This window comes from Nicotiana sylvestris, chromosome 3 (genome assembly GCF_000393655.2).
Source record: "Nicotiana sylvestris chromosome 3, ASM39365v2, whole genome shotgun sequence".
Lineage (NCBI taxonomy): Eukaryota > Viridiplantae > Streptophyta > Magnoliopsida > Solanales > Solanaceae > Nicotiana > Nicotiana sylvestris.
The window spans coordinates 31219699-31227776 of NC_091059.1; the positions used below are offsets into that span (position 1 = coordinate 31219699).

Consider the following 8078-nt stretch of genomic DNA (forward strand, 5'->3'; position numbering starts at 1 on the left):
AGATTGTATGTCTGTCTGAGGATAAACATGGTACTCAGCTCGACATATATGCCCAACTCACGCTGCATGGATCTCCAAAAATTGACTGTGTACCCCAGTCAAAAATGATAAATATGGGTACACCATGCAAGTACATAATCTCCCCGATGTAAATCTGAGCCAACCTCTCTGAAGAATAGGAAGTCATCACCGGAATGAAGTGTGCGAACTTAGTCAATCTGTCCACAATAAACCAAACAACGTCATATTTCCTAAAGGTCTGTGGTAAGTCTACCACAAAATCCATAGTGATGCACTCCCACTTCAACTCTATTATCTCCAATGTCTGATGCTCGTACTTTACTTGTTAGCAATTCAAATACCTAAAGACATGACTGACAATATCTTTCTTTCATTCTGCGCCACCAATAATGTTGTTTCAAGTCGCGGTACATCCACTACAAGAAAAAGCCTTATCTGCGACCAACATTTTGGGACGAGTTAATAATCCCATCTCTAAAAGTATATGTATTGGGATGACATTATATTGTGGTCCTTAATTTTATATTCAATAGCGAAGGTACTAAATCTTGTCCCAAAAGAAATTAATAACTGGTCCCAAATGATATTAATAGTGCCAACAGGGGCGATTGGTGGGAGAACTGCCGCTAAATATAATATTAAAATATTAAAAAATTATTATTTTCTAATTTTCTAAAAAATAGGCACCAAAACTAATATACTAAAACTAAAAATTTCAAAAAATTAAAAGAAACTCTCTGTTTTCCCAAAACAAAACTCCCAGCTCTGCCCTAGTTTCTAAACATCCACACATATGTCGTCTGCCTAGATCTCTATTCACAACTCAAGATCTGTGTTTTCTCAAAGTAAAGGTTGTGAATTTGTTGGTTTGTGAATCGCAGGTCTACCTAGTTTTCAACCTCGCTCGTTTGCGAATCCCAGGTATGCCTCCTCTTCTGAGTTGCTCTGTTTCTTCTATAAGTTGGAATTCGCTTTATTGCTTCGTTTTATTCAACTTCTTCTTCTTCCTCTTGTTGTTGTTCTTCTTCTCTAACATTAAATTTGATTTCTCTGAAGTGTATTCAAGTTTTTAGCATGTGTCTGAATATTATGTTTCATACAAAGTGAATATCGAAAAAGCAAATTATTTCATGAATGACAGATTTAGTTTTATGTTATGAGTGTTGAGATATAATTTTAGTGTATTCGATGAAGGAACAACAGACAGACCATACGGCCATTGTTTACTTACAAGTATAAGCAAATATCCAAAAAAGTAATTCGATAAGATTCAGCCAAAAAAAGAAAGAAATCACGAGTTAAGGCTTTTATTAAGCTCGTTAATTGCAATCATATTATGCCGACTCGTTATACACTTGATGTAGATCTGAAGGATGTTGTTAGTGTAGATGTTCTTCAGTTTCGTGATAAGAAGGTTACTGTTGCTAAGAAAGCTATAGCTCGGCTTGAGGAAAGGTTTAAGACCGGGAAATATCCTTGGTTTTTTACTAAGCTTAGGTTCTAATCTCTTGATTTTTACTTTAAAATTGAGGTTTTGTCTCTGTTATTGAAGAGATCAACAGGAAATATTGTTATTATTGTCTAATAGGAGTAGTTAATGTGAGTTTGTTTTGTCTTTGAACAATTTCTTAAAATGAAAAATATCCAGATTTGCTTTTTAAAAAAATTATTGTTACTCCTATTGAAAATTTTATTTTACCTCTGAAAAGATTTAAAGTAAATGCATTTATATCGTAAGACATTTTAACAGTGTATTCACAAATATATTTCTTCCAAATAACTTATCTAGGGAAATATGAGTGTTTGTCTATAAGAAGAAAGAAATAGCAGGGAACATGATTATGATACATGTTAAGAACTCAGGGTAATTCACTAACAAGCAGACTTTTTAGTTGCAAGCGATATTTTGGATGATCTTTTGTCGTAAACTATATTGTTTGCACTTTTTTTGGATGTAAGTACTTACTTCGATCTCGGGGCGGGCCAGAAGCAACCATGTATACATGTTTTAGGAATTAGCATCTTAATTACAAGTTAATTTATAATCTTTTATTTATCTTAGTGCCAACTGATTGTACATTGCAATGCATTAGCTGGAAAAAAAGGGAGCCTAATCTCCTAGTGCAACCTTAGAGTTCAACACACAGTTTTGTGCATTTGATCGTAATAAGTATTGCGTATCTTAGTATTTTTCTTATTCTTTATCTTTTTTTAATCTAATTTTTATCTACTCTCCAAGGTTATGGCACCTAGTAAGCAATGGATGCAACTTGTTGATAATCGACTCGATGAAGCCTACTCAATGGTGTTAACCTTGTGTCTTAGTAGTTGAAGTAAAATCAACATATGAAAACAAAAATGTTTTTTTCTAGAAAAGATAGCACCTCCAAACTGGTAAGTCAATCCTTCTAATTTCAAATTCAAAAAGATGTGGTTTTGCAAAGTTACTTAGTGAGGGATGTCCATACTTCTTACTTATGCGAAAGCTAGGGAGTCTTAGAAAGAACATTACTGCTAGCAGTAGAAAGAGGTATTTGGCAAGGTTGATGCAAAAATAAGCAAAGCACTATATGAACTGTTAGTAGTAGAGCAGACGTCTGTCTTACACAAGCTGAAAAAGATAAAAGACTGAATCTGAAATTGAACTGCCAAGGAAATTAGTATTAAAAATAGAGTTGCCTACAAAAGTAGATTGTTTCATCTGGGCTGCACTTTTTTTTGAAGCTTGTTTGACTCAGAACCTTTGGAAAAGGAATATGCAACCAATAAACAGATACTACAACATCTCTATGCTTGGTCTTTCTCTTTTTCAATGAAATACTTGTTTACAATATGTATGAAGGTTTGGGTTTGTATCATTTTTTGTACTATCACTATTATTCAAGTCCATCTGAATGTGTAGTCCTAAAGATATTGTTTTGTTATTTATGTTATATTCATCATGTTCCGGAAGATTTGTCATTTATGTTATGAAAGATCCCAAATAATATGTATTTTGAAGATTTTATCAAATGGAGTTTTGCATCGTCTGCTCTCTAGCTGTACTTTCATGCAATAATAACTAACAATATGGAGCAGCTTATCAAATTTAGTGCTTGCATATTAGTTTGAACAGTGCATTATTTTTCCACACCAGAAAATTTCTATGATCATCATGATCATATTTGAACAGTGCATTATTTATCTTGTAATGCATTAACTCAATGGATATTTTGATTATTGTAGGATAAATTTGAGAGTGTTGATATGATTGATCATCATGATATTATATTGGGATGGATGAAAGAGTTATGGAACAAATGGAGAGGACACTTGCATGCTAAATATGTGAAGGATAAGCTAATCTATCAGGCTCTTAAGAATATTCTAAAGGGAGTAGACAAGAAAGAATGAGAGTGGTTAGTAAAGGAACATTTTTCTTCAGAAAGTTTTCAGGTATGCCCATTGATTTAATATTCTATTTTGCCAAAGCATCTGTAGTTTGATTTCCCTCCCTAGCACCATATATCTTTTTTCTGCTATACCTAGAATCAAACCTAAGTATACTATTTAAGTTTATTATAATAATTATATATAAGCTTATTGTTTCACAAAGGCGAGAAGCATCAGGAATGCAGCAAACCGATCTAAGTTGAAAATGCTTCATCATATTGGTAGCAAACCTATTCGCGAGATAATTTATCAAAAGGTATTATCATAAAATCTCTATTTTTTTAAAGAAAATATTTACGAGGTGTCTTTTGACATGTTTGCCTTTGATGTGAAGGACGGAAAAGACTGCAATCCACCAGATTTGGCAATAATTATCTTTGAGATTGGTAAGAAAAATAACAAGCTTGTTGAACCTAAAGCAACTGAATAATATGTATATTCGGAAAATTAAATAAGTAAATTAATTAAAATGATATGGATTCTGGTATAAAATATTTCTTCGTATGTTTTGTAAGGTCAGATTGAAGAAATAGTTCAATCGGATCCGTCTCTACCTAGCATAGAGATAGTAGAAAAATATTGTGGACCTCAAACTTGTAGCCATGTATTGGCTTTGGGGGTGGAGTAACGGCGAATGACATGAAAGGTGGCACTTTTTCAAAGGTTGAATTACTGTCCGCGCTGCGTTCAACTAGAGAGGAAAATAAATCTTTGAGTGAGGAAAACAAATCCATACATGATCACTTGTCTACCATAGAAGATGAGATGAAAGAAATGAAGAAAATAAAGGAATTCTTTGCTGCTCAACAATCACATGTCTCGCCTACGACATCGCTCGTTTCAACTGAATGATCACTTTTTTTGTCTACTGATCAAGTTAGTAACCATAGACCTTGTTTTTAATTTTTTTTGTTGATTTTTATAGTCATTTCTATCTTATTGCTATCTCTGTTGCATACATGAATTTATATTCCTTCAAATTAAAAACTATGGGCAGACGCACTCAACTCAACTGGTACAAATAGAAAGGCTCGTCCACTGAGTAATGATGCTAGTGAGTAAACTACGAGTTTTATACTCCTGTTTATCTGTCATGTTTGGTGGAGGAAAATTCCCTTCAAACTCCCCAAATAGTGGTTCCTTTTTTGTAGCAGATGCTCTTAGGAAATTAGGAAGAATATTAACTCATATGTAAGTTGATGCAGAATTAATACTATTCTGAATTAACTTTGCCATGTTTTGTGACTCTAAGACTAATTCTCATTTGTAGTAGTATTAACTAGACCAACTATGTTGAAAATACTATTCTAAAAGAATTTGGAGTGGGGAAGCTCTTCACCTTCTTACATAAAGATAAAGTAAGACAAGAGGGGAAAAGATGAATAATCTCGTAAAGTTCAAAGCAAATTTGCAATTCCTTGCAGCAAAGTAACTGGCACAAAACTTTCTGGCAAATGCCAGAGGTCTTGTTCTTATAGTTTTTGTAAGTTGATCAAGTGTTCATGAATTGCAACTTCTTTTACAAAGGAGTAATAGTTATGAAAACTAAAAGAAGTTGACTGGATTTTGCTATTCCTTTCATATCCTTCTAGTAACTCGAAGTTCTGGTTGACTCGAAGTAACTCGAGGTTGACTGAGAGGAGAATTATTCTGGTTCCACTATCTTAAGAGGCAAAGTTGGAGTTACTTTGATTGTTTGCCACCATAAGATATCTAGAGAAAAACTAAGACACATCATGCCACGGAATTCTTCCCTACAAGTGTCTATAGCAGTAATATTATCAATAAAATATTTTTGAAGTGCAATTACTTTGTCTGCCTTTTTTGCTTCTGCCATTGATTTTAAGTCCTTGTGTAGGTTCATGTACAAATAATTAGTTGTTTCTTGTTTCAAGATTCATGTGTGACTTGTTACTCGAAGAGCCTAAATTGTCAATTCCAGCAAATTTTGATGAAGAATGTAGACTTTAACTTTGGAAAAGGCAAAAAAAACATACATAGCAAAATAAAAAGGAAGAAGGAGAATATATTCAGTTAGTTGCACTTGACGCGACACATGATATGTTCTGGTGAAAGTAGCTGGACTTATATAAAATAACAAAATAAACCTTCTCCTCTTCTTTTAATATGGAATCGAAGTTTAATTTACCGTTCCAATACTTTTATAATTAATTTTCTTATATTCTTGTAGCCTTGTTCATGTTGTTGGATAATACCTGATGAATTTAGACTGTTTTTGGGGTAAACGATTTAACCATTTCTAGTATAAATTTACATATATTATTTTATCAATAGTTATTTATCTTTTTTTCAAAATTTTGTACTTACAGGTTTTGAAGATTGAAGCTACAAGTCAAGATACATGTTTAAAAGAAACACAAGCTCATTATTATTTTTCTAGGAATGTTATGTAAAACATGATATCATAGTCTAGCTCAGGATGTTAGCTATCATTTTTTGCTAAGGTGTTGAGAAAATATTGAAACTAAAATCATGGGATATCAACATTGTAATTAATAACTTTTTATATAGCAATTTGATATTTATTGATAAAAATTAATGTTTTGTGACATCGAGCTTTAAGATTACTTGTGGTTAATAAGAAACCAGAAATATGGTCGTTATAGTTAATACAATTATTTTAAATAGGGACCAGTGCTGCTCGTCTCTAAAAGATAATCTACGACCAGTTAAAGGTTGGTCGCTAAAACTGGTTAACGACCGGAAAATGTATATTTTCCATAATATATTTATCATCTATTAGGGAGGAGAAGGCTGGTCGCTAAAACTATTTAACGACGGGCAGTAGGCAGTTGTTGACAAACTCAAAGAGGACTTTGTGCTGTGGCTTCATTTCACTCTTGTGCACAAACTTGGCCTCATTCACTTCTTCAACATCACAGAATCTCCTAGTGATTTCCAGGGCAGGAGGAAGGGAATCCAAACTTGGCCATCTTTGCCTTGGGTAGTCATCATTTCCCTCAGTAGGGATGTCAAGAATCTCTCCCAGCTTTTCTGCATCAAATGTCACTTGCACTCCTTTTACTTGGCTAGTGACTCTGCCATCTTTGACCTCAGCATTTGCCATGAATTCAATGACCTCATTCCTGGCTAGCCTTCCATCCATCTGAAGGACCATGTCCTTCCAGCCCTGATAGCTAGGGCATCAACCAAACGAACCATTCCTGGTTCACCATCAAACTTGGACAGCTTGTCTTGTTCACCATCAGACTCACTTTCTTCTTCACCACTCCATTCCTCGTCTTCAGAAACTCTAGCTTGTTTGCTTTTCATTGCAGACCTTGTCCTTTTGACCAATGAAGGTTCAACAGCCTTAGACACATATGAAGACTTCTTGGAAGAGGTCTTAGTCTTTTTGGGCTTGGGAGTTTGAACCTCCATTGTTGTATGGTCCTCTTGATGGACCTGTTCCATCTTCTCAACATCAATAGCTTCAGAGGACTCTGCTACCCTACCTCTTCCTTTATCCATTCTCTTCTTCTTACTTTCAGCCAAAGCCTTTTGTAGGTCACTCTCACTCTTTTTCACCTTGCTTCTTGTGGCTCTTCCCTTGGCAAGGGAGTTTCAGTAGTTATTGGGGAGGAAGACTTTCGTTTCTTGGAAGGTTTAGCAGCACTTGGGGCTTTTGGTGTTGGATTTCTCCTTTTCTTTAAATCATAACTGACACCTACTTTCTTCAGAAGGTCTGCTAGGGCCTCCTCAATAGATGAAAAAGATTCATCTGCCTGTGAACTTAGATTAACCAACCCTTCAGCAGCCTCCCCTAAACCACTTCCCCCTGACTTCTTGACACTTTCTTCCATAGTTGCATGTATAACCCCATAAATAGCTAGTAACAGCAATTCAGAAATAGATGAACCAGGTTCATCTGCCTGTGAACTTAGATTAACCAACCATTCAGCAGCCTCCCCTGAACCACTTCCCCTTGACTTCTTGCCACTTTCTTCCACAGTTGCCTGTGCAACCCCACAGATAGCTAGTAACGACAATTAAGAAGTGGGAGAAGAACCAACCACTCGTTTCACTTTTCCCCTCACATCACCACATACACCCTCTCTCTCTTTTTCTTTTTCAATTTTCTTTTTACCTCCATTCCTTCCTAATTTAGGCATTTTCACATCCCTAATAGGCCCAACCAAAACAAACCTATTTTCTAAATTTTCAGCCAAAGCAGAACTTACCTTTGAAGGAAAGTTTTGAGTCTTCTTAGGGTCAGAAGACCCAGGTCCTTCCCCCTCACTCGCAGATTTGACGAATCGTCTGACTTCTCAGAATCTTGGGCTTGTGTAGCCTTCAATTGTGCATTTAATTTCTTTGACAATACACCTGAGGCTACAGTTTTTCAGGCTAGCATTTTAACACGTCTTTTCTTATGCTGGGGGTTTGTAATGGGTGGAGAAGGCATGGAGGAACCAGAAGGGGATAGTGGTGGAGGATTCCCTGGGTTAGCTTGAGGGTTTGACATTGTAGCTGATGGCTTGAGAGAGTTTGTGAGTTAGGCTTTTGGAGAGGAAAACAATTTAGAGTGAAAAAGGATTTTTGACGGTTTCGAATAATGAGGGTGGCAGAAGGTAATAATGGATATTTAAAGGGAAAGAGTCATT

General features: G+C 35.3%; 1 long non-coding RNA gene across 4 annotated transcripts; it reads left to right on the forward strand.

Annotated features, from left to right (window-relative positions):
- Positions 1-725: 725 nt before the first annotated feature.
- On the forward strand, positions 726-6023 carry LOC104239334 (uncharacterized). 4 transcript variants are annotated; one of them, XR_714103.2, is made up of 6 exons: positions 726-942; positions 2261-2415; positions 3247-3456; positions 3617-3709; positions 3788-4329; positions 5784-6023. It is a non-coding gene; the product is annotated as an uncharacterized lncRNA (long non-coding RNA). The 4 variants fall into 4 exon arrangements; XR_714104.1 differs by lacking the exon at positions 2261-2415 and having other exon boundaries at positions 731-942; positions 3788-3839; positions 3969-4329; XR_714102.2 differs by lacking the exon at positions 2261-2415 and having other exon boundaries at positions 731-942; positions 3788-3839; positions 3974-4329.
- The last annotated feature ends 2055 nt before the right edge of the window (positions 6024-8078 follow it).